Below are 27,640 nucleotides of genomic sequence, written 5' to 3' on the forward strand. Positions count from 1 at the left end.
TGACAGATAGTAACTGGACTTATTGTAGTGACCATTTGTAATGTATATAAATATTGAATCACTCACTATGTGGTCACCTGTAACTAATACAATATTGTAAGTCAACTATTCTTCAATTAAAAAATTAGATTAATGAGAGGGAGATGTGGTGATGCAAGAATGGTAAGAGAGATTTGACACTCCTGGCTTTTAAGTGAGAAAATTGAGGTCATGAGCCAAGGAATGTAAACAGCTTCTAGAGACTGGAAAATGCAAGGAAACAGATTCTTCCTTAGAGCCTTCGGAAAAGAACATGACTGATTTTTCGCCCAGTGGGACCCATGTTAGGTTTCTGATCTACAGAACTGTAAGAAAATAAACTTTTTTTGAATAGTTTCTTTTTTTAATGCTTATTTATTCTGAGAGAAAGTACACATTAGCAGTGGAGGGCCAGAGAGAGAGAGAGAGAGAGAGAGAGAGAGAGAGAGAGAGAGAACCCCAAGCAGGCTCCATGCTATCAGTACAGAGCCTGATGTAGGGCTCAATCTCACAAACCATGAGATAGAAATCAAGAACCATGAGCTGAAATCAAGAGTCAGATGCTCAACCAAGATAGCCACCCAGGCGCCCTTAAGATAATAAGCTTTTAAGCCACTAAGTTTGTGGTAATTTGTTATAGCAGTAATAGCAAACTAATACACCCTACAATTAGCTTTCCAGGAAGCTTCCCTAGAGTGTCTCCTAAGGATGTCTAGATACACCTGATAGCTGCCTGGATTCTAACATTAATCACAGAGTGTCAGAGTTGGTTGTTTGCTTTTTTTCTGAATTGGGGAGGGGACAGAAGAGTAGGATAATTAGAGTATAAGCTCCTTAAGGACAAGGTAATCTCTGTTGGGTTTACCTTTGAATTTCTGGGATTAATTCATTGCCTGATCCAAAGCTGGTGTTCAGTATATACTTAGTGAATGAGTGAATGAATGAAGATCTGGTTATTAGTCAGGGAGCAGGTGGTTGAAATGAATGAGAGGAAGCAGTGATTAAACATATGCTATGTTTTTTTCAGGGCTCTTCTCTGGGATAGGGCGTATCTGTAAAACGATTTTGAGCTAAAGTTGCAAAGGGCAATGTTTGTACCATTTTCATGTAAAAATTCTTCAGTAGACTTTCTTCAAAAAGATCCAAATATTTTTAAAAGGTGAATGGATATTGGAGATGGGGTAAGGAAGCTCTAAATATCTGGTGGTCAGACTGACTTCTTCAATCCCATTGAGTCCTACTCACATTGGAACCAGTCCTGCTTCTCTCTTACACCTTTTCCATGATGACATTTGAGGGATGCCTTGCTCAGGGAGAGTATTTATCCCCCTTGTGAGCTCTTGATGCTGTCCAAGATTGTTGGGCTGCTAGCCTCCCTGTATTCTCAGAGAGGAGGACCCAAGTGAAACCCAGGCTGCTCTCAGTTTGGAATTATTAGGGCCAGAACACCAGAGGAGACTTCTCTAAACAACTTCTCTGTACCATGCATCTCCCTGGTACCTTGTAATGGTCTCAGTGCCAAAGACTCTATACAGTGATGATGGAAGACGGGGTCTTTGTATAGGCAGTTACACCTTGGCATTTGCTTGGGAAGCGCTGGGAAAGCCTCTCAAAATTAAACCTTTCCTGCTGGCCTAAAATTCCACCATTAGAGGAACACCTGGGTGGCTCAGTTGAGCATCCAACCCTTGATTTCAGCTCAGGTCCTGATTTCATGGTGGCATGGGGTCTGCTTGGGGTTCTCTCTCTCCCACCCTCTCTCCCCACCCACTCCCATTTGCACCTGTATATGTGTTCTCTTGCTTTCTCTCTATCTCTCTCAAAATAAATAAATAAACATTTTTTTTTTAATTCCACCATTAGAGATGTGCTTTCTGGCTCTTCAATACAATTGTATTTAGCTCCCAACTATCAGTGTGCTTTCCCTGCCATGCACCTCTGTGGGACTCTCAGGATGAGGAAGACAAGACCTCACCATGCAGGTAGGTGTCCCCAAGTCCCTGTGAAAACAGTTTCTTCTTCAAGGTATAACAACTTAAGCCAACATTTGTCAGCTGTAGGAAGAGGACTATGTCAGGGTCCAGGTAACAATTGGTGTCACTGAGAGGGCAAGAAGGAGTGAGAATTGCAGAGACCTTTCTTGCTCCACAACTTAAAAGAAAAAATAGTAATCACTTTCAATGCCATTAGTAAGATCTATGTTTTTTGGACAATCTCAGAGTGACAACACTAAGACTAACCTGAGTATATAAAGTATAATGTGGAATATTGCTGCTTTTTTCCCCCATTATTTCAGCTACTTGAATAAAATTTTATTAAAACATCTTAGAAATTTCAGTTGCTACTTGAGTGATTTCGACCTCAAAAAGCTGACCATGGATAGTCTGAACCATGGGAAAAGGAGATTCTATTATGCATAATTAAGCAATCTGAGACAAGGAAGATAGTTTGCTATAAATGTTAATAGGGAATTAATAATGATCAATAATGGAATGCCTATTTTAAAATATTAATATAATTTCATATCAGTTAACAACATAATACATAACAGGCTACAAAACCTATCACCAAAAAATAAAAATAAAAATAAGAAAAATCTCAAAATCTCAGTTGGACTGAAATAAAACAAAACCATGACGACAAAAGAGTAAATGAGAGAAGTGTAATTAAAAGAAAAGAAGACTAGGGGCTCCTGAGTGGCTCAGGCAGTTTAGTGTCTGACTCTTGGTTTAGGCTCAGGTCATGATCTCATGGTTCATGAGTTCAAACCCTGCATCCAGCTCTTCACCGACAGTGTGGAACCTGCTTGGGATTCTCTCTGTCTCCTTTTCTCTCTCCCCCTTCCCCACTCTTGCAAGCTCTCTCTCTCTCTCAAAATAAATAAATAAACTTTAAAAAAAAATAAAAGAGAAGAAGACTTATTTGTAGCTTTAGTATTCTTTATACATGCATAAAGCGATTTCCTAATTCCGTAAGCATAGATAGAGGAAAGGCATAAGGTATTGTGGGTATAAATATTTAGGCCACACACACTGTGCTGTCAAAGAGAATAAAAAGAACCAATTTTTCTCCTTAAAAACTTCACTTATGTTATCTTTTAAATTTTTTTATGTTTATTTATTTTTGAAGGAGAGAGAGAGACAAAGCGTGATGGGGGAGAGGCAGAGAAAGTGGGGAGAGGCAGAGAGAGGGGAGACACCAAATCCGAAGCAGGCTCCAGGCTCTGTGCTGACAGCTCAGAGACTGACGCAGGGCTCAAACCACAAACCACTAGATCATGACCTGAGCAGAAGCCGGAGGCTTAACTGACTGAGCCACCCAGGAGCCCCAAAACTTCACTTACATTATAATGCTTAACTATAGATTTTACAAAGGAATTGGAGATTAATGGATTATTCTCATTTACAGATAAATAAATGAAGGTCCTGAGAAGTTGACTATTCCAACTTCTTAACTGTGGTCAACTGTCATTAAGAAGGTAATTTCTAGAGTCAAACAACTTGATTTTGAGCCCTAGATCCCCAGTTTATGGGCTGAGAAACTGTTGGTACATTTCTTTTAATTTCTTTAAGTTCACTTCCTCACTGATAAAAGAAGGGTAACAATAGTGTTTTTCACATTGGGGATGTGAAATCAAATAAAATTCTTAAGCCAGAATGCTTAGCATATTGACCAGTTTTAAGTGTTTGGCAAGTATTAACTATGGTAATAGTAATACTAATATTCACATTAATATCACTGTGATTTATCACTCTTATTATTATTAGAATAAGAGTCCAGTTCTCCTAATACCAAAGCCATTAAATCAGTATCTTAGTATTAACTCTGTAATTAGCTTCAGCAGATGTTTCCCACATGTAAAAATCTATGGTCCCTTCATACGTTAACAAAATTACTAAATATTTCTTGTTATTCTTCTCTGAGTCTGGTAACTTAGTTATTTTGAGGGTTTATATTTTAACAATTGTGGCCTCTATCTGAAATGTTGATGCAGTCAGCCCTTGGTAAAAACAAAACAAAACAAAACAAAACAAAACAAAACAGCAAAAGCAACGTGTATTTTTTATTACACAGTTTAAGTTGTTGCAATTTAAAAACTTATGTAATAGTAATGCATGGAACCATCCAGGAGGTTCTATGGAGCCCTCTTCAAGCAAAGTCAAATGCACTTTTTTCTACACTTAATGAGCTTTGAGTAAATATACTTTCCTTAAATAAATGAAGTTACCTAATGCAGATAAAGGATAGGTAGATAGGTAGGTAGGGATAGATTGATGAATAGATGGACAGATGGGCAGATGAACAGACAGATATAAAAAGTTACTATCCAAATTATGGCTTATCCATGTTTACAATGACAAAGGCACAAGTGCTGTTGAAGCCTTCATACCTTCACTATTGCCTCTAAAATAACATATTTCTAGGGAGATTTCATAGAAGAAACCATTGTTGTAAACAGTGGGATGTAGGGAAAATTCGCTTACAAGTAGATGTATCATAGATGATTTTGAATTTTCACTTCATCATAGCATAAAAAATTAAATTAAGACAATTTTTTGAAAAAGCCTAAATTTCGGGGAGACTGAGTAGCTCAGTCAGTTAAGCATCCAACTTCTGCTCGGGTCATGATCTTGTGGTTTGTGAGTTTGAGCCCCGCATTGGGCTCTGTGCTGGCATATTGGAAACTGGAGGCTGCTTTCGATTCTATGTCTTTTTCTCTCTCTGCCCCTCCCCTGCTCATGCTCTGTGTGTCTTTCTCTCAAAAATAAATAAACATTAATTTTTTTTTAATCCTAAATTTCTAAGAAGAAAGGCTAGACTCTGTGCCAATAGTTTTCTGTTTCACATATTTAACTCAGACATACTATTATCAAATTTTGCCACTGTAAAGTTATGTTTTTAAAGACAGTATATTAAGATTTGTATATTATTTATATGGCAAATAATATTTTGAAATTTATAACTATTATACAAATGCCTTTTTTTTTTAACAGAGTGAGAGAGAGAGAGAGCGCAAGCATGAGCAGGGGTAAAGGGTGGAGGGAGAGAGAAAATTTCAATCAGGCTCCATTTTCAGCATGGAACCTGAGGTGGGGCTCAATTCCACAACTCTGGGATCATGTCCCGAGTCAAAATCAAGAGTTGGATGCTCAACTGACTGAGTCATCCAAGCACACCTGGGTGTTTCTTAAGTGTATACTTTGTAACATTATGTCTTATTATGCATGTAGCTTGCTATGTATAGAATGTAATAACTAATGACATTTAATGGAAAACTTCTTTTATGATATTCAAAAAGGAAATTACATTTATAGACAGTAAAAGTTATACTGGCTTCTGAATCTCTCAGGGATTAATTGATACCCATTTTTAGTTAACAAATTTTAGTTCTGAAAAATTTGTCTATACACACACATATGCTCACACAAGCACATACATCTAGTAATTTTTATGGAAAAAATATTATACATCCCATTCTAACCCAACACACCCATATAATTTTCTACAGTTAGAAAAAATGTATTAGTTTAGCAGTGAAGCACATTTACATAAATAATAAACAATAGTTTTGATGTAAATACATTTCATATATAAAATGAAATTTACTGTGGAATAGAAGATATTTTAGTGGGTGGTGGTTGGTGGAAAAGGGGTATGAAGGACTCATCTTTAGTAAGTGATGGGTAGTCGGGTGATCTACCTTCTGGCAGGCATTTAATGTCAGAATCATATGTAATTGATGGTAATAGAAATAAAAATAAAAATTAATCATTTCTTATACTTTTTTTAGTGAAAAATTTATTCAGAGTTAAAATTTTAGCTCTTGGCTTTCTGTTGTTAATAGACATTAAAGAAAAGCGATGGAAAATATAATTCTAGATAATCACATAGGCGAACATCTGTCAGGCAGGTAAATGCCATATTCATAAGCATTACTGTAACGGTGAATTGACAATATGTTGGTTATACATTTTATTTTATTTCCACTGTTGTACTGGGAAGAGCAGAATAAGTCTGATTGTGAATTCAATGTGAATTGTTCCCAAGTAAAGATTATGAAGGAGAAAAAAAAAAGACAAAAAACTACTGAAACAAAAGAAAATATTCACATCCCCAGGGAGTTTTGATTCAATACAGATGTCTCTTGAGGACTGGTTCACCCAGTGCTTTGCAGGAATAGTTTAGCATATGTTCTAAGCAGACTGGCACACAATTTTTAAAAATTTCACAGTCGTTATACCAGTATTGACAGACCAAAGAAAGAAATTTAAATAAGTGGGGGTTTAGTATCAATGCAAAAGATACACTGCATGTGTGGTAGTGACACTGAAAGACAAAAGGAGGTTTTTGCTGTTTGACATCCTTTCTCTGACCTTAGCAGTGTGCATAATGAGATGGTTAGCTAGGGTATAATAAAGGGTCTGGAAGAGATAAAGAATCTGCTCCAGGAATAAAACTCACTTTGCGCAAGGAACTTCTTCAACTGGCCAGGATAGGGAAAGAACTCGGGTGGTACATAAAACAAAAGAGCAATTAAGTAACTTATCCAAGGTCATGTAGCTAATGGATTGTAGATCTGAAACTTGACACTGAATCTCCCTTCAATAAGTCCTCTCCTTTAGAAAAAATGGCCACTGTATATGCTTATGCTTCTGGAACCTATTAAATTGTATATGCAAACACACACCACACACACACACACACACATCGACTGAACAGTGAAACCATATTTACATAAGTAATAAACAATAGTTTAAAAATAAATTTATATAAATTTTCACTGACCGCTAAATCTTCCTGAGGCTTAGGGATATTATAATTAGCTTTCCTGGAGGATCCTGGGAAGATGGCGGCGTAGGAGGATGCTGGGCTCACCGTGCATCCTGCTGATCACTTAGATTCCACCTACACCTGCCTAAATAACCCAGAAAACCTCCAGAAGACTAGCAGCATGGAGTCTCCGAAGCCAAGCGTAGATGAGAGGCCCACAGAAGAGGGTAGGAAGGGCGGAGAGGTGGTGTTAACTCCACGGACTGGCGGGAGGGAGCCGGGGCAGAGGGGCAGCCTGCCGGACAAGCAGAGCCCCCGAGTCTGGCTTGCAAAAGCGGAGGGACAAGATGGAGTATGTTCCGACAGCAAGCTCGACTTAGCATCTGGGAGGTCATAAGTTAACAGCTCTGCTCGGAAAGTGGGAGGGCTGGAGGACAAAGGGAGGGAGAGTTGTTGAGCCCCGGATGACAGAGCGCAGCTTGGCGGGGAACAAAGGCGCTCGCCAGCGCCATCTCCCTCGCCCATCCCCCAGCCGAAATCCCAAAGGGAACCAGTTCCTGCCAGGGAACTTGCTTGCACTGCGCAAACACCCAACCCTGTGCTTCTGCGGATCCACCCCTCCAGTGGGTCTGACTCCCTCCTGGTGCCGCAGGGCCCCTCCCGAAGCGAATCTCTGAAGGAAAAGCGAGCTGAGCCTGCCCCTACCGCCACTGTGCACCTTGCCGATCCACCCCAGCTAATACGCCAGATCCCCAGCACCACAAGCCTGGCAGTGTGCAAGTAGCCCAGATGGGCCACAGTGAATCCCGCCCCTAGGAGAGGGGAAGAGAAGGCACACACCAGTCTGACTGTGGCCCCAGCGGTAGGATGGGGGCAGACGTCAGGTCTGACTGCAGCCCCGCTCACCAACGCAAGTATTCAAGACAGCACAGGGGAAGTGCCCCACAGTCCCACACCACTCCAGGGACTATCCAAAATGACGAAATGGAAGAATTCCCCTCAGAAAAACATCCAGGAAATAACAACTGCTAACGAACTGATCAAAAATGATTTAAACAATATAACAGAAAGTGAATTTAGAATAATAGTCATAAAATTAATCGCTGGGCTTGAAAACAGTATAAAGGACAGCAAGAATCTCTTGCTACAGAGATCAAGGGACTAAGGAACAGCCAGGAGGAGCTAAAAAATGCTATCAATGAGCTGCAAAATAAAATGGAGACAACCACAGCTCGGATTGAAGAGGCAGAGGAGAGAAGAGGTGAACTGGAAGATAAAATTATGGAAAAAGAGGAAGCTGAGAAAAAGAGAGATAAAAAAATCCAGGAGTATGAGGGGAAAATTAGAGAACTAAGTGATGCACTAAAGAGAAATAATCTACGCATAATTGGTATTCCACAGGAGGAAGAATGAGGGAAAGGTGCTGAAGGTGTACTTGAAGAAATAATAGCTGAGAACTTTCCAGATCTGGGGAAGGAAAAAGTCATTGAAATCCAAGAGGCACAGAGAACTCCCTTCAGACGTAACTTGAATCGATCTTCTGCACAACATATCATAGTGAAACTGGCAAAATACAAGGATAAAGAGAAAATTCTGAGGGCAGCTAGAGATAAACGTGCTATAACATATAAAGGGAGACCTATAAGACTCGTGACCGATCTCTCTACTGAAACTTGGCAGGCCAGAAAGGAATGGCAGGAGATCTTCCATGTGATGAAGAGAAAAAATATGCAGCCGAGACTCCTTTATCGAGCAAGTCTGTCATTTAGAATAGAAGGAGAGATAAAGGTCTTCCTAAACAAACAAAAACTGAAGGAATTCGTCACCACTAAACCAGCACTACAAGAGATCCTAAGGGGGATCCTGTAAGACAAAGTACCAGAGACATCGCTACAAGCATGAAACCTATGGACATCACACTGACTCTAAACCCATATCTTTCTATAATAACACTGAATGTAAATGGACTAAATGTTCCAACCAAAAGACACAGGGTATCAGAATGGATAAAAAAACAAGACCCATCTATTTGCTGTCTACAAGAGACTCATTTTAGACCTGAGGGCACCTTCAGATTGAGAGTGAGGGGATGGAGAACTATTTATCATGCCACTGGAAGTCAAAAGAAAGCTGGAGTAGCCATACTTATATCAGACAAACTAGACTTTAAATTAAAGGCTGTAACAAGAGATGAAGAAGGGCATTATACAATAATCACAGGGTCTATCTATCAGGAAGAGCTAACAATTATAAATGTCTATGCACCAAATGCCCCCAAATATATAAAACAATTACTCACAAACATAAGCAACCTTATTGATAAGAATGTGGTAATTGCAGGGGACTTTAACACCCCACTTAAATGGATAGATCATCTAGACACACGGTCAATAAAGAAACAAGGGCCCTGAATGATACATTGGATCAGATGGACTTGACAGATATATTTAGAACTCTGCATCCCAAAGCAACAGAATATACTTTCTTCTCGAGTGCACATGGAACATTCTCCAAGATAGATCACATACTGGGTCACAAAACAGCCCTTCATAAGTTTACAAGAATTGAAATTATACCATGCATACTTTCAGACCACAATGCTATGAAGCTTGAAATCAACCACAGGAAAAAGTCTGGAAAACCTCCAAAAGCATGGAGGTTAAAGAACACCCTACTAAAGAATGAATGGGTCAACCAAGCAATTAAGGAAGAAATTAAAAAACATATGGAAACAAACGAAAATGAAAATACAACAATCCAAACGCTTTGGGATGCAGCGAAGGCAGTCCTGAGAGGAAAATACATTGCAATCCAGGCCTATCTCAAGAAACAAGAAAAATCCCAAATACAAAATCTAACAGCACACCTAAAGGAAATAGAAGCAGAACAGCAAAGACAGCCTAAATCCAGCAGAAGAAGAGAAATAATAAAGATCAGAGCAGAAATAAACAATATAGAATCTAAAAAAACTGTAGAGCAGATCAATGAAACCAAGAGTTGGTTTTTTGAAAAAATAAACAAAATTGATAAACCTCTAGCCAGGCTTCTCAAAAAGAAAAGGGAGATGACCCAAATAGATAAAATCATGAATGAAAATGGAATTATTACAACCAATTCCTCAGAGATACAAGCAATTATCAGGGAATACTATGAAAAATTATATGCCAACAAACTGGACAACCTGGAAGAAATGGACAAATTCCTAAACACCCACACTCTTCCAAAACTCAATCAGGAGGAAATAGAAATCTTGAACAGACCCATAACCAGCGAAGAAATTGAATCAGTCATCAAAAATCTCCCAACAAATAAGAGTCCAGGACCAGATGGCTCCAGGGGAGTTCTACCAGACGTTTAAAGCAGAGATAATACCTGTCCTTCTCAAGCTATTCCAAAAAATAGAAAGGGAAGGAAAACTTCCAGACTCATTCTATGAATACAGTATTACTCTGATTCCTAAACCAGACAGAGACCCAGTAAAAAAAGAGAACTGCAGGCCAATATCCCTGATGAATATGGATGCAAAAATTCTCAATAAGATACTAGCAAATCAAATTCAACAGCATATAAAAAGAATGATTCACCATGATCAAGTGGGATTCATTCCCGGGATGCAGGGCTGGTTCAACATTCACAAATCAATCAATGTGATACATCACATTAATAAAAGGAAAGATAACAACCATATGATCCTGTCAATCGATGCAGAAAAGGCCTTTGACAAAATTCAGCAACGTTTCTTAATAAAAACCCTCGAGAAAGTCAGGATAGAAGGAACATACTTAAAGATCATAAAAGCCATTTATGAAAAGCCCACAGCTAATATCATCCTCAATGGGGAAAAACTGAGAGCTTTTTCCCTGAGATCAGGAACACGACAGGGATGCCCACTCTCACCGCTGTTGTTTAACATAGTGTTGGAAGTTCTAGTATCAGCAATCAGACAACAAAAGGAAATCAAAGGCATCAAAATTCGCAAAGATGAGGTTAAGCTTTCACTTTTTGCAGATGACATGATATTATACATGGAAAATCCGAGAGACTCCACCAGAAGACTGCTAGAACTGATACATGAATTTAGCGAAGTGGCAGGATACAAAATCAATGTACAGAAATCAGTTGCATTCTTATACACTAATAATGAAGCAACCGAAAGACAAGTAAAGAAACTGATCCCATTCACAATTGCACCAAGAAGCATAAAATACCTAGGAATAAATCTAACCAAAGATGTACAAGATCTGTATGCTGAAAACTATAGAAAGCTTATGAAGGTAATTGAAGAAGATATAAAGAAATGGAAAAACATTCCGTGCTCATGGATTGGAAGAATAAATATTGTCAAAATGTCAATACTACCCAAAGCTATCTACACATTCAATGCAATCCCAATCAAAATTGTACCAGCATTCTTCTCGAAACTAGAACAAGCAATCCTAAAATTCATATGGAACCACAAAAGGCCCCAAATAGCCAAAGTAATTTTGAAGAAGAAGACCAAAGCAGGAGGCATCACAATCCCAGACTTTAGCCTCTACTACAAAGCTGTCATCATCAAGACAGTATGGTATTGGCACAAAAACAGACACATAGACCAGTGGAATAGAATAGAAACCCCAGAACTAGACCCACAAACGTATGGCCAACTCATCTTTGACAAAGCAGGAAAGAACATCCAATGGAAAAAAGACAGTCTCTTTAACAAATGGTGCTGGGAGAACTGGACAGCGACATGCAGAAGACTGAAACTAGACCACTTTCTCACACCATTCACAAAAATAAACTCAAAATGGATAAAGGACCTGGATGTGAGAAAGGAAACCATCAAAACCCTAGAGGAGAAAGCAGGAAAAGACCTCTCTGACCTCAGCCATAGCAATTTCTTACTTGACACATCCCCAAAGGCAAGGGAATTAAAAGCAAAAATGAACTACTGGGACCTTATGAAGATAAAAAGCTTCTGCACAGCAAAGAAAACAACCAACAAAACTAAAAGACAACCGACGGAATGGGAAAAGATATTTGCAAATGACATATCAGACAAAGGGCTAGTATCCAAAATCTATAAAGAGCTCACCAAACTCCACACCCGAAAAACAAATAACCCAGTGAAGAAATGGGCAGAAGACATGAATAGACACTTCTCTAAAGAAGACGTCCGGATGGCCAACAGGCACATGAAAAGATGCTCAACGTCACTCCTCATCAGGGAAATACAAATCAAAACCACACTCAGATATCACCTTACGCCAGTGAGAGTGGCCAAAATGAATAAAGCAGGAGACTATAGATGCTGGAGAGGATGTGGAGAAACGGGAACCCTCTTGCACTGTTGGTGGGAATGCAAATTGGTGCAGCCACTCTGGAAAACAGTGTGGAGGTTCCTCAAAAAATTAAAAATAGACCTACCCTATGACCCAGCCATAGCACTGCTAGGAATTTACCCAAGGGACACAGGAGTACTGATGCATAGGGGCACTTGTACCCCAATGTTTATAGCAGCACTCTCAACAATAGCCAAATTATGGAAAGAGCCTAAATGTCCATCAACTGATAAATGGATAAAGAAATTGTGGTTTATATACACAATGGAGTACTACGTGGCAATGAGAAAGAATGAAATATGGCCCTTTGTAGCAACGTGGATGGAACTGGAGAGTGTGATGCTAAGTGAAATAAGCCATACAGAGAAAGACAGATACCATATGGTTTCACTCTTATGTGGATCCTGAGAAACTTAACAGAAACCCATGGGGGAGGGGAAGGAAAAAAAAAAAAAAAAGAGGTTAGAGTGGAAGAGAGCCAAAGCATAAGAGACTGTTAAAAACTGAGAACAAACTGAGGGTTGATGGGGGGTGGGGGGGAGGGGAGGGTGGGTGATGGGTATTGAGGAGGGCACCTTTTGGGATGAGCACTGGGTGTTGTATGGAAACCAATTTGACAATAAACTTCATATATTGAAAAAAATATATAATTAGCTTTCCCAATATCACTAAAATAATGAAGTGGCAGGCACAAATTTAAACACAGGTATTTCTAACCTGGAAGCCATCGCTCATATCTTTCCATCTGTTCAGACAACAAACAATATAACAATTGAGGGTTTTATAATATAGAATTCTATTTTTTCATTCTAAGCAGCCATTTCAATACACAAAACTGAAGGCCTATCTCAGGGCAGGCCAAGAGAGTTGTTTTGTCATTCTAAATTATGTTGAAATGTGCTTTTCTACTGTTAGAGTGTCCTTGACAAGTACAGAGAATTTGACAAGAAAAGAAAATGGAAGTCAGAAGGGGAGAGGTTTTAAATGCACAGAGAATAGACTCATTCTGGTTTTCCCCATTGATATTCCTTTACTTATCTCAGCAACAGCATTAACAACTCTAGATAAGCTCCCCTTCCCTATTTATATAATATAGTAAAAGCCAGATATAAAGAAAAGTTAGAGTTCAACATTTACAACTAAGTGTTAAATCACTTAAATTATTTCTTCTTTGGATAGCACCAAAATCTCTATGGAAATTTCCTATTTTCATATCTACTGTTTTTTTTCCTCATTAAGAGAATTCTAAAACTCAGTATCTTTGAGATTTTTTTCAATAATTTTCTCAACTGAAAAAAAGGAATAGAGACTCACCTGGACCCATTTATATTTTTAATAGAGTGATAGTTGGAAAAAGATCAAATGTCATCTAAATCTATTTCCATAGGTTTCAAAAGCAAATTTATGAATATATAATAATGGATATTGTACCACCTTTCTAAGAGGCAATTAATTTAGCAATGTATAAAAAGCTGAAAGAGAAGTAAGCTAGAGAGAGAGAGAGAAAAAGAAGGAGAAAGAGAAAGAGAAAGAGAATGAGAATTTAGCCTAGTAATTTTTCTTATAGGAGTTAATCCTCAGGAAGTAATCAGAGAAATTCATAAGAAAACATTTATAATGCTATTTATCACAATGTCATATAATAGCAAAAAAAAAAAGAGGAAATGTAGAAATAGCATAAATAATTCAAGATAAGCAAATCATAATAAATCCCTGTGCCAAACTTTTAGGTTGCTTCCGGCCGCGTATTTAAAAAATATTCAAATGGGCTTAACCAGTATCGGCACACGTAATCGGGTGTATAACTGAGAGCAATTTGTGAATCAGTTGGTTTAGCCCCAAGTGAGTTCACCAGGTTGTTTCTGACTATCTACCATGTCTCCTCAGTGTTGACTTTATCTTCACTTGTATGCTTGGAAAACTCAGTACAGTATAAAACACTGACAGCATAGTTAGTATATGTACAAGAAAATTAAAATCTAGGTTCAGTTAAGCAGCATATGTGTTGCCAGGTGAAGTGAGGAGACCCCTGGCCCTAAGGCCTCTGCCCAGCCCATTCCCAGATGTCACTGGGTGTCTCCTCTCCTGGTGGGAAAGAATTCAGTCGTGGACCAGACACAGTGCTCCAGTAGTATAAGTGAAGAGTTGATTAAAGGAGAGTGTGCTCTGGAAATATGACAGTGGGTGAGCTCCAGGGAGAGCTACACCCCTGGGATTTGGGTCTCTATCTTTTGTTGTTAACTAGGGGGTAGAATATTTATTACTTGGAAAAGGGGATTTCTTTGGGAGCAGGATTTTGTGGTCAGAATCTCAGACTTTCTTTGTCTTAGGCCTCCTGTGTTTTCTCTATAGATTTTTTGCCTTTCCCCATTCCAGTTACTCTATTTAGAATGTTAGCTCCTCAGGCTTCTTGTTAAACCCCAGTCACTTTTCCTGCAAAGCTGTTGCATTTTCTAGGACACTTAGTGTCACTTCCTCTGTGAAGACTTTCTTGACCCCACATATAAAGCTAACAAACTTTACTTCTCACTACTACTGGTCTAGAAGTTCTTTGAAGGTAGATAGCATGTCTTGATCTCTTCTACATCTTTGGTGCTTCAAGCAGTAACTTTATATTACAGGCATTTAATAAGCATTTTAGGAGTTCGATGTATAATGAATGAATGAAAAACATTTTCCTTTAAAATGTCTTCTGCATTTGGCAAAGTTGTAAACTTGTCAGTGTAATAACAGGCTGAGACTGTCATTGTTTCTGACTTAGGATAAAAACCTTGTAAGCACATTAGGATAAATGACACTGTTCTGTATCAGTAGAAAAATGACTGAAGAAGCCAAGTTGGGGTAAGTGATTGTGCTTGATATAACTACTGGATTAACAGAGACAGTTGCCAAATGTCTAAATGTTTCTTCCTCTACATTAATCCAACTTTAATGATTAGCTGATAATATTGTATAGGAAAAGATCGTTTCAGACTAAAAATTGACACTCAATATTTTTTACATTGTATATATTTTCTTTCTTATTGACTAGAAAAATGCACAATCCCCTATACTATTGGTGAAAGAAGTATGGCTTTTAAGTAAATAGCTTAAAAAATGTATTGATGTGACATATACTCCTCAGCATGTAATATACATATAATTATCATATTTGAAGTAATATTAAATAATTAAATAAAGAAAATATTGTCTTCACTATGGTAGCTGAACTACGTCTGCAGCTACTTTAAAACATCAAACAAGGGAGGGACTGGAGACACCAGGAAGCACCAGGAATCTTTCCCCCCACCTAGACAAAAATTACACTGGCAGGATCTATCTGATGTAATTATTTTGGATCTCTAGCATCTGTTGAGGACTTGCAAAATCCAGGGGAAGGTTTAGATGGCAAATTGGTTAATTTTAGTAAATTTTAGCTTTCAGCACCATAGCAGCTACGGATACCCCACCCCAAACTCCATGGCAGGAAGCTGAGCAGATGGTCTTGGAGCAGCTTATAAACACCTTGCAGAAGCCAGGGTAGGACAAAACAACTTTGTCCTCCAAATACTAGGGAATTGTTCTCTCAGAGCTGATTTTTGCTTTTAGTCTCAGAGATATGGACAAAGAGACACGTGGCCATTGTTGCACTTCCTCGTATCACTGCAAGACCCTCACCTCAAGCTAAAGTGACTTCAAGGAGATTTAAAGGGTAGTGGCTTTTTCTCCCCTTTATTTTTCTCCTTTTGTAGGCCAGACATAAAGATTAGGATATTCCAAAGCAGGGAAAGGCACAGGGTCAGTGTTTCCACCTCAGGGTGATTCTCAGCACAGAGACAGCCTATAGCAATAATACAAAAACAAAAACCAGCAAATTCTGGGGAAAGAAGAAAATATGATTTCTAGAGATGCCACATTATTACATTCAAATGTCCAACAAAAAATAACATGGCATGCATAGAACAGAAAAGTATAGTTCATTCAAAGGAAAAAAAATAAATCAACAGAAACTGCCCTTGAAAAAGACTTGATGGTAGATCTCTTAGATAAAGACTTTAAAACAATTGTTTTAAAGCTATTGAACGAACAAGGTAATATGTCCAAAAAGTCAAGAAATTGATATATGAACAAAGTGGAAATATCAATAACAAGATAGAAAACCTAAAAAAGGAACTGAAAAGAAATTATACAGATGAACAGTAAAAATGACTAAAATGAAAAACTCATTACAAGGATTCATAGACAGATTTGACCAAGCAGAATAAAGAATTAGTGAACTTAAAGATAAGGCAATAGAAATTATTGAGTCTGAGAAACAGAAGGAAAAAATAATAAAAAGTGAACAGAACCTAAGAGACCTATGGGACACCAAAGGACCTATGTGTTGTGCAGTCCCAGAAAAAGAAAAGGAAAAGAGCATACAACATATTTGAAGAAACAATGGTTGAAAACTTCTCAGACTTGATAGATCATGAGTAAAAACATCTAAGAAGCTTAAGAAGTCTAAGACAAACTCAAAAAAACCCATACCAACACACATTATGACCAACTGTCCAAAAACAAAGAGAAAATCTTGAAAGCAACAAGAAGGAAGTGACTCATCATATATAGGCTATCCCTAACAAGAATATGAACAGATTTCTCATCAGAAACTTTAGTAAGAAGAAGCTAGTGCGCTAGTATATTCACGTGCTAATAGAAAAAACTGTAAACAAAAAAAAAAATTCTATACCTGGCAAACTGTCCTACAAGGGTGAAGAAGAAATTAAGACATTCCTAGATACACCAAAGCTGAAGGACTTCATTATCACTATACTTGCCCTGCAAGAAATGCTTAAGGGAGTCTTGCGGGGTAAAAATGAAAGGACACTTGACAGTAACCTGAAGCAGAGTGAAGAAATAAAGATATCAATAAACATAAATACATGGGCAATTGTAAAAGCTAGTAAAATAGTAACAGTAATTTGCAACTTCAGTTGTTTTTGTACAAGTGTAAAAGACTAATACAAAAAAGAAAAACCCTAACAATTATAAGTTTAAAAGCTAGTATTATTATCACTTTGGTTTATAACACCACCTTTTATTTTCAACACTAACTTAAAAGATCAATGCATTTAAAAATTATTAGTTTATTTTGGAGTCATACAATGTATAAAAATGTGATTCTGTGTTATGAAGAACTAAAAGGGTTCAGGGAAAAGCTGTAAAAGAACTGATTTTTGTATGGTATTGAGGTTAAACTGTATAAATTCAAATCAGTGTGTTATAACTTTAAGATGTTAAATGTGTTCTTTGTGGTAGATATAAAGAGATTAGCTATGTAATATGCTCAAGACAAAAGGAGAAATAAAAATTTAAATATTTTGCTAAAAAACAACACAAAATAAGACAATAATGCAAGAAATAAGGGACAAACACTGTAAATGTCTACAGCTGTAAATTTCTTCTTTAGCATTTGCTTTCACTGTTTCATTAAATTTTGGTATGTCTCATTTTGTTTTCATTCATCCCTAAGTATTTTCTAATTTTTCTTGTGATTTCTTTGTTGATCCATTAATAATTTAAGAATGGGAGGCTTTTTCAATATCCCTGATGAATATGGATGCAAAAATTCTTAATAAGATACTAGCAAATCGAATTCAACAGCATATAAAAAGAATTATTCACCATGATCAAGTGGGATTCATTCCTGGGATGCAGGGCTGGTTCAACATTCGCAAATCGATCAACGTGATACATCACATTAACAAAAAAAAAGAGAAGAACCATATGATCCTGTCAATCGATGCAGAAAAGGCCTTTGACAAAATCCAGCACCCTTTCTTAATAAAAACCCTTGAGAAAGTCGGGATAGAAGGAACATACTTAAAGATCATAAAGGCCATTTATGAAAAGCCCACAGCTAACATCATCCTCAACGGGGAAAAACTGAGAGCTTTTTCCCTGAGATCAGGAACACGACAGGGATGCCCACTGTCACCGCTGCTGTTTAATATAGTGCTGGAAGTTCTAGCATCAGCAATCAGACAACAAAAGGAAATCAAAGGCATCAAAATTGGCAAAGATGAAGTCAAGCTTTCGCTTTTTGCAGATGACATGATATCATACATGGAAAATCCGATAGACTCCACCAAAAGTCTGCTAGAACTGATACATGAATTCAGCAAAGTTGCAGGATACAAAATCAATGTGCAGAAATCAGTTGCATTCTTATACACTAACAATGAAGCAACAGAAAGACAAATGAAGAAACTGATCCCATTCACAATTGCACCAAGAAGCATAAAATACCTAGGAATAAATCTAACCAAAGATGTAAAAGATCTGTATGCTGAAAACTATAGAAAGCTTATGCAGGTAATTGAAGAAGATATAAAGAGATGGAAAGACATTCCCTGCTCATGGATTGGAAGAATAAATATTGTCAAAATGTCAATACTACCCAAAGCTATCTACACATTCAATGCAATCCCAATCAAAATTGCACCAGCATTCTTCTCGAAACTAGAACAAGCAATCCTAAAATTCATATGGAACCACAAAAGGCCCCGAATAGCCAAAGTAATTTTGAAGAAGAAGACCAAAGCAGGAGGCATCACAATCCCAGACTTTAGCCTCTACTACAAAGCTGTCATCATCAAGACAGCATGGTATTGGCATAAAAACAGACACATAGACCAATGGAATAGAATAGAAACCCCAGAACTAGACCCACAAACGTATGGCCAACTCATCTTTGACAAAGCAGGAAAGAACATCCAATGGAAAAAAGACAGTCTCTTTAACAAATGGTGCTGGGAGAACTGGACAGCAACATGCAGAAGGTTGAAACTAGACCACTTTCTCACACCATTCACAAAAATAAACTCAAAATGGATAAAGGACCTGAATGTGAGACAGGAAACCATCAAAACCTTAGAGGAGAAAGCAGGAAAAGACCTCTCTGACCTCAGCCGTAGCAATCTCTTACTCGGCACATCCCCAAAGGCAAGGGAATTAAAAGCAAAAGTGAATTACTGGGACCTTATGAAGATAAAAAGGAAACAACCAACACAGCAAAGGAAACAACCAACAAAACTAAAAGGCAACCAACGGAATGGGAAAAGATATTTGCAAATGACACATCGGACAAAGGGCTAGTATCCAAAATCTATAAAGAGCTCATCAAACTCCACACCCGAAAAACAAATAACCCAGTGAAGAAATGGGCAGAAAACATGAATAGACACTTCTCTAAAGAAGACATCCGGATGGCCAACAGGCACATGAAAAGATGTTCAACGTCGCTCCTTATCAGGGAAATACAAATCAAAACCACACTCAGATACCACCTCACGCCAGTCAGAGTGGCCAAAATGAAGAAATCAGGAGACTATAGATGCTGGAGAGGATGTGGAGAAACGGGAACCCTCTTGCACTGTTGGTGGGAATGCAAATTGGTGCAGCCGCTCTGGAAAGCAGTGTGGAGGTTCCTCAGAAAATTAAAAATAGACCTACCCTATGACCCAGCAATAGCACTGCTAGGAATTTACCCAAGGGATACAGGAGTACTGATGCATAGGGGCACCTGTACCCCAATGTTTATAGCGGCACTCTCAACAATAGCCAAATTATGGAAAGAGCCTAAATGTCCATCAACTGATGAATGGATAAAGAAATTGTGGTTTATATACACAATGGAATACTACGTGGCAATGAGAAAAAATGAAATATGGCCCTTTGTAGCAACGTGGATGGAACTGGAGAGTGTGATGCTAAGTGAAATAAGCCATACAGAGAAAGACAGATACCATATGGTTTCACTCTTATGTGGATCCTGAGAAACATAACAGAAACCCATGGGGGAGGGGAAGGAAAAAAAAAAAAAAAAAAAAAAAAAAGAGGTTAGAGTGGGAGAGAGCCAAAGCATTAGAGACTGTTAAAAACTGAGAACAAACTGAGGGTTGATGGGGGGTGGGAGGGAGGGCAGGGTGGGAGGGAGGGCAGGGTGGGTGATGGGTATTGAGGAGGGCACCTTTTGGGATGAGCACTGGGTGTTGTATGGAAACCAATTTGACAGTAAATTTCATATATTAAAAAAAAAAAAAAAAAAAGAATGGGAGGCTTTTTAACTTCCACAAATTTGTGTATTTTCTAGTTTTACTTCTATTGTTGATTTTTAACATCATCTTGTGTGGTCAAAGAAGTTTTCTTTATATGATACCTGTCTTTTAAAAACTATTGACACTTACTCTATGGATTAACATATGGTCTCTTCTGGAAAATGTACCACTGAGAAGAATGTTGTTGAGTAAAGTATTCTGTATTTTTCTATTAGATCTAGTTGGTTTATTGTGTTGTTTAAAGACTTCTGTTTCCTACTCATCTTCTTTCTGGTTGCCCCAAAGGGAGAGTTTGGTCAAGGGTAAAAACTTTCATCTATCAGATGAATAATGTCTGAATATCTAACATAAAATATGGTGACTATAGTTGACAACACAGTATTGTATAATTGATATTTGGTAAGAAAATGAACTTAAATGTTCTCACCAAAAATAAATAAAGAAGTAAGTAAATAAATAAATAAAGTAATGGGTATGTTAATTAACTAGATGGAGAATCTTTATACAATGCACATATATATCAAATCACCACAACACACACTTCAAATATCTTATAATTTTAATGTTAATTATGTCCCAATAAAACTGATTTTAAGAAATAAAAAAATATATATATAAAAAAAATCTCAAAACTTTATAGCTTAAGGAATTATAAAAGGAAGAGCAAACTAAACTCAAAGTTAATAGAAGTAACAAGAAAGGTTAGAGCAAGGACAAAAAATAAAGAATAGAAAAACAATAGAGAAGATTCAATGAAACCAAAAGTTTGTTCTTTGAAATGATCATCAAAATTTATAAACTTTTAGTTAGATGGGTTAAAGAGAGAGAGAGAGAGAGAGAGAGAAACATTCAAATTACTAAAATTATAAATGAATGTAGAGACATTATTACCAATTTGATAGAAATAAAAACATGAGTGTACTATTGAACAACTGTATACCCACAAACTGTATAACTTAGATAACTTGGATACATTTCTAGAAATACAAAACGTACCAAGACTATATAATAAATAAATAGGAAATCTGAATAGACTCTTAACTAGTAAGGAGATTAAATCAGTAATCAAAAATCCCCTGATGAAAAAAAGCCTAGGATCTGATGAGTTAACTGGCGAATTCTACCAAACATTAGAAAATACCAATTAGGTATTATTAGAAAATGCCAATCTTTTTCAAACTCTTCTGAAAAATTAAAGAGGAGGGAACACTTCCTAACTTATTCTATGAGATAAGCATTAGCCTGTTAATGAGGCCAAAGACACTACAAGAAAAGAAACTATAGACCAACATCCCTTACAAGCTTAGATAAAACATCCTCAAAAAAGAACTAGCAAATCAAATTCAGCAGCATATTAAATGGACTGTATAACATAACCAAATGGAGTTTATTGCTGAAATGCAGAGATGTTTCAATATATAAAAATCAAGCAATATAAAATACCATTAACAGAATGAGAGAAAAAAAATGACATGATCATCTCAGTTGATGCAGAAAAAATGATAAAAACATTCAACACATTAGGAACAGAAGTAAACTACCTCAATATAATTGAAGCCATATAGGAAAAACCCCAGTGAACTTCATACTCAATTGTGAAACACCACAAGATTTTTTCCAGAGATCAGTAACACGGCAAGGATGCCCACTTTTGCCACCTCTATTCAACATACTGAGCAGGAAAACAGTATGGAGTTTCCTCAAAAATTTAAAAATAGAACTACTCTATGACCCAACAATTGCACTGCTAGGTATTTACCCCAAAAATACAAAAATACAGATTTGAATGGGTACATACACCCCGATGTTGATACCAGAATTGTCAACAATAGCCAAACTCTCGAAAGAGCCCAAATGTCTGTCAAATGGCAAATAGATAAAGTGATGTGGTATATGTATGCAATGGAATATTACTCGGTCATCAAAAAGAATGAAATCTTGCCATTTGCAATGACATGGATGGAGCTAGAGTATATTATGCTAAGTGAAAAAATTCAGTCAGAAAAAGACAAATACCATATGATTTCATTCATATGTGGAATTTAACAAAACAGATAAACAAATGGGAAGGAGGAAAAAAAGAGAGAGGGAAACAAACCATAAGAGACACTTAACAATAGAGAACAAACTGAGGGTTGTTGGAGGGAGGTGGGTGGGGACGGGCTAGATGGGTGATGGTTGTTAATGAGGGCAGTTGTTATGATGAGCACTGGGTGTTGTATGTAAGTGATGAATCACTGAATTCTACTCCTGAAACCAATATTGCACTGAATGTTAACTAACTAGAATTTAAACAAAAATTTAAAAATAAAAAAATAAATACAAAGTCAAACAAAACAAAGCAAAAAACATAACACTGGACATTCAAGGCAGAGCAATTATGTAATTAAAAAAGAAATTCAAGGGATCCAAATTGAAACAGAGGAAGTAAAATGATCTCTGTTCTCATATGATATCATCTTATATGTAGAAAATCCTAAAGATCACACGCGCACACACACACACACACACACACACACACACACAGGCTGTTAGAACTAATAAATGAGTTCAGCAGTATATATATGATAGCAGAATATGAAGTCAGCATACAAAAATTGCATTTCTATATGCTAAAAAACAATCTGAAAAGGAAAGTACAAAAACAATTCCATTTATAATAGCACCAAAAAAATAAAACACTTAGAAATTAACTTAAGCAAGAAGATAAGAGACCTGTAAAATGAAAACTATAAACCAATGCTGAAAAATATTAAAGAAGATATAAATAAATAGAATCACATCTTACATTTATGAATTAGATGACTCAATATTCTTACGATGTCAGTACTACCCAAAGCAATCTACCAAAAGATTCATGTAATTCCTATCAAAATTCCAATGACATTTTGTGAAGAAATAGAAAAACCTATTCTAAAATTCAGGTGGTATCTCAAGAGACTCTGTATAGCCAAAATAATTTTGAAAAGGAATAACAAACTTGGAGAATGCATACTTCCTGATATGAAAATTTATAACAAAGTTATAGTAATCAAAACAGTATGATACTAGCATAAAGGCAATGGAGTAGAATACAGAACCCCAGAAATACACCTTCATATACACAGTCAAATGATTTTTGACAAGATACCAAAACTTTGCAATGGGGAAAAACAGTCTTTTCAACATACAGTGTTGGGGAAACTATCCACATGCAAGAGAATGAAGTAGAACCCTTTTCTCAAACCATATGCAAGAATTAACTTAAATGGATCAAATACGTGGATATAAAATGAAAAACTATAAAACTCTTAGGAAAAAAAACACAGGAGAAAAGTAATATGACATTGAATTTGGCAATAATTTCTTGACACCAAAGGCACAGGCAACAAATGAAAAAAAAACAGACACATTGGACTTTATGGAAATTTTTAAAAATTACACATTGGAAGTTAATACCAACAGAATAAAAATGCAAACCACAGAATCAGAGAAAATATTTGTAAACTATATATCTGTTAAGGGATTAATGTACAGAATATGTAGGAAACTTCTAAAAGTCAACAACAAAAAACCAAACACCCTGACTTAAAAACTGGACAAAGTACCTGAATATTTTTCCAGAAAAGATATACAACAAATGGGCAATAAGCACATGAAAAGATGCTCAACATCATTAATAATTAGGGAAATGCCAATCAAAACTACAATGAGATACCAGTTCAGACCCATTAGGATGGCTACAATGAAAGAAAGAAAGAAAGAAAGAAAGAAAGAAAGAAAGAAAGAAAGAAAGAAAAGGAGGAAGGGAGAAAGAAAGAAAAAAGAAAGAAAGAGAAGAAGGAAGGAAGGAATGAAGGGAGAAAAGAGAAGAGAAGGAAGGGATGAGAAAAGAAAAGAAAAGGAAGAGAAGAGAAGAGAAGAGAAGAGAAGAGAAGAGAAGAGAAGAGAAGAGAAAGGGAGAAGAAAAGAAAGAAAAAAGAAAAGGAAAGAAAAGCAAAGAAAAGAAAAAAGAAAAGAGAAAGAAAAGATGTACTGGTAATGATGTAAATTTGGAACCTCTGTGCACTGTTGGTTGGAATGTGAAATAGTCAAGCCACTGTGGAAAACAGAATGGTGGTTCCTCAAAAAATTAAAAATAGAACTATTTATATGATTCAACAATTCCACTTTTGGTTACCTACCCAGAAGAATTGAAAGCACGGTCTTAAAGAGATATTGGTGGTCATATTTATAGCAGCATTATTCATAATAGCTAAAATGTGGAAGCAACCCAAGTGCCCATTGACATATGAATAGATAAGCAAAGGTGGTATATACATAGAATGAATATCATTTAGCTTTAGAAAGAAAGGATATTCTGAAATAAGCTATAGCATAGATGAAACTTGAGGACATTATGATTGTGAAATAAGCCAGTCATAAAAAGATAAACACTGCATGATTCTACTTATATAAAGTGTCTGAAGTATGCAGAATCATAGAAAGTAACATGGTGGTTACGAGGGGCTAGGAGGAGGAATGAGGAAATGAGTATAGAGTTTTAGTTTTTCAAGATGAAAACAGTTATGTAGATGGATTGGATGGTGGTGATGCTTACACAATATTACAAGTGTATTTAATACCTCTGAACTGTACAGTTAAGAATAATTAAGATGACAAGTTTTATGTTATATTCATTGTACCAAAATAAAAAGAAGTGGAAAGAATCAAGTAAGGTTTTCTTAGGGTTTGTTTTTCAAATTGAACAATATCCTCAAAGGGACTACAAAGGCCCTTTTTCCCCAATGTCAGATGATCACAAGCATTCTCTAACCATAAGGCCATCTGGAGGGTTTTCAAACAGCAGCAAGGGACCAGAGGTTAATGGAAACACGTGTTACTCCCAGCTGGCATATCAAAATTAGTATAACAAAAATAACCAACAAAAACTATCTTTTCATTATCTACTTTCTTTGCATGCATTTCCTCTGGAGCAATATGCAAAATTACTTTCCCAATAAAATCTCCTGCCCCTCTCTGTTAAAAACTTGTCATCCCCATGCCTCACCTTATAATATTCCTTATTCTCCAATACTCTTTTTTTCACCCAAAACTTGCAAAGGAGTTTTTTTAAATGTAGAATTATATTTCAATAATCCACCACTCTAAATTTTGGAATTATCGAGTATTGCCACGGAGGCAAACCTGAGCAGACAGCTGTCTCAGTCTTAACTCAATATACTTCACAGAGATCCCCATTGCTTATTACTTCCTGCAGTTATAGTAAAGAAGGCTACCGAAAGGTCATGGAGTTATGGATTTATTCATGAGATCTAGATAGAAGATATGACCTTTCATATTTAGATTTAATCCAGTGAACTACATCATTTCCATTATTTTAGTTGGCTGGTCAGAGCCCGGACTCATCAATGAAAATGCAAATTGTTATTAGTATATCACTTACGAAGGCAAACAAAAATACATTCTGTAAATACAACTATTAAATCCATGGATAAAAGATTAAGTCTGTAAAGCTGAAGTGATCACATATACAAATATTCTTAACATAACCAGTAACTTATATTACTAATATTGGAAATTGGATTTTATGTGACTTACTATTAGGGTTTTGTTCTATAGCGGCTCTGTGATCAAATTCCTAGGTTCAGTTCCTGCCTCTGGCACTTACATTTGTATGACCCTCACCAGTTAAGTCTCTGTGTACTAATCTGTAAAACGCATATTACACTTGTATCATCTCATGTGTATTACACTTGTATTTTATCTGTGAAGATAAAATAAAATGTGATTTATTTAGGAACTTAGCATAGTGTCTGACAAACAGTCAGTGCTCAACAAGTGTTGGCTATTATTATTTTTAATGAACAAAAGGGACATTGAAAGTCTGTAATTTTCTTATTAAACAGTAAAAATATGTCATAGTTTCTATAAAAGTTATGATATAGTTTCTATAAAAAGTTGAATCTATGTTGTTATAAAAGACAGAAAATACTTCTACATTACTCTTATTTACCTAGTGCCTAGATGAAAAAAAAATAGAGGTAGCCTTAAGCAAAGCTGTGTAGTCTCAAACTTCCAGATTATTCTACAAATTTTGCTTTATGGCTTACCCACACAGTTGTAGTCTCTGACTCATTATTTTTCTTCTCACTAGTCTTAAAACAACATGCGTTTCCTTCTTCAAGGCTATTTCCTAAAAATAAAAAAATATAGAAGGCAATACTAGTACTTTATTTCATTCTATGGAGATCCTCACACTATTTCCTTGTTTAGTTCCTTGCATTCATCTGACTGTCCCTCCTCTCCATTCTCTATATCTGCTTCAGGAAGTCTTAAAGTATGAACTCAGTCTATATCCTCTCAGAAGTTTAATCATCTGACTACATAGGAAGCTGTTTTCCAACACTAACACTTTCCAACACTTTTCTTTCTTTCATTATTTTTCTTGAAAGTTTATACATCAACTATGGAGTTCCATTTATTGGCAAATGCAATCTGCTTAATAATTTCCTATTAGAAATCTCTGGACCCTCCTGGTCTTTGCTAGAGTTGGCACTATTTGAAAGGACTGTCACAAAATAAAATATATGGTCAATAAGCAATTAGCCAAGCAATTTTGTCTCTGTGTTCTTCTTACTGCAGGTGATATTAGAAAGTCCAAAGTGTAGAGACTTTTGGCTGAATGAAGACTGCCACATTTTTGAATGGATAAGGCCAGTTCTATTGAAAAGCTCATGCATACAGGGAGTCCTAAGGACTGAACATAGGTGATCATCGAAAGTGGTCAGAAACAAGAAAAGACACTGGGTTAACACACGCTATCAAAGCAGCAGCATTCTAGAATGAGAAACAGGGAAGAGACTATGCCAACATCATCTAAAGCAGCATAGAAAGAAGGAAGAATATAGAAGTAAGGAATGAGGACTACTGAATAATATATAAGTTGTCTTGCTTAAAAGCATAGTTTCAAGAAGACTGTGCAAAGCATTATATTAATAAAATAATTATCATGACATTGACATAGTGTGATAACCCAATTTTGTAATCGAATTCAGTAAACATTTATCAAAAGCCTATTATGTATTATACATAGTATTAAATAATACATAAGGATTATACTATGTACTAAGGAAACAAATATGACATGATTCTTATCCTTACTATGCTTGTCGTTTAATAAAACGAATCAGCAAGGCTGTGAAATTTTATTTAATTTTGGAAAACTATACTTTCTAAGTTAATGACATGGAATATAAATTAAGCTGGACAAGTCAAAGATGATTTGCAATTTTGATGACCTACCATAAATTGCAAAATTATTATGATAAAGAGTAAAATAATTGCACATGAATTCAAAACTTTAAAGTAATAAAATAAAAACAGATATATTATACAAATATAGAAGCATGTATTAATTGAAATATATAAAGCAAATGATATTCTAAGTATAGAAGCATTTGAGGA

The 27,640-nt window shown here is 36.4% G+C and overlaps 1 protein-coding gene and 1 long non-coding RNA gene across 3 annotated transcripts in view; one reads left to right on the plus strand and one right to left on the minus strand.

Annotated features, from left to right (window-relative positions):
- The window catches only part of LOC132683338 (uncharacterized), a 474,926-nt gene that overhangs the window by 296,322 nt on the left and 150,964 nt on the right, over positions 1 to 27,640 (minus strand). The gene's annotated exons all lie outside the window — the stretch shown is intronic.
- LOC132683339 (uncharacterized) lies at positions 1,888 to 27,164 on the plus strand. The gene is made up of 3 exons (XR_009612171.2): positions 1,888 to 2,000; positions 3,427 to 3,496; positions 26,819 to 27,164. It is a non-coding gene; the product is annotated as an uncharacterized LOC132683339 (long non-coding RNA).

The sequence above is a fragment of the Panthera onca genome, chromosome C2 (assembly GCF_046562875.1).
Source record: "Panthera onca isolate mPanOnc1 chromosome C2, mPanOnc1 haplotype 2, whole genome shotgun sequence".
In the NCBI taxonomy this organism is placed as follows: domain Eukaryota; kingdom Metazoa; phylum Chordata; class Mammalia; order Carnivora; family Felidae; genus Panthera; species Panthera onca.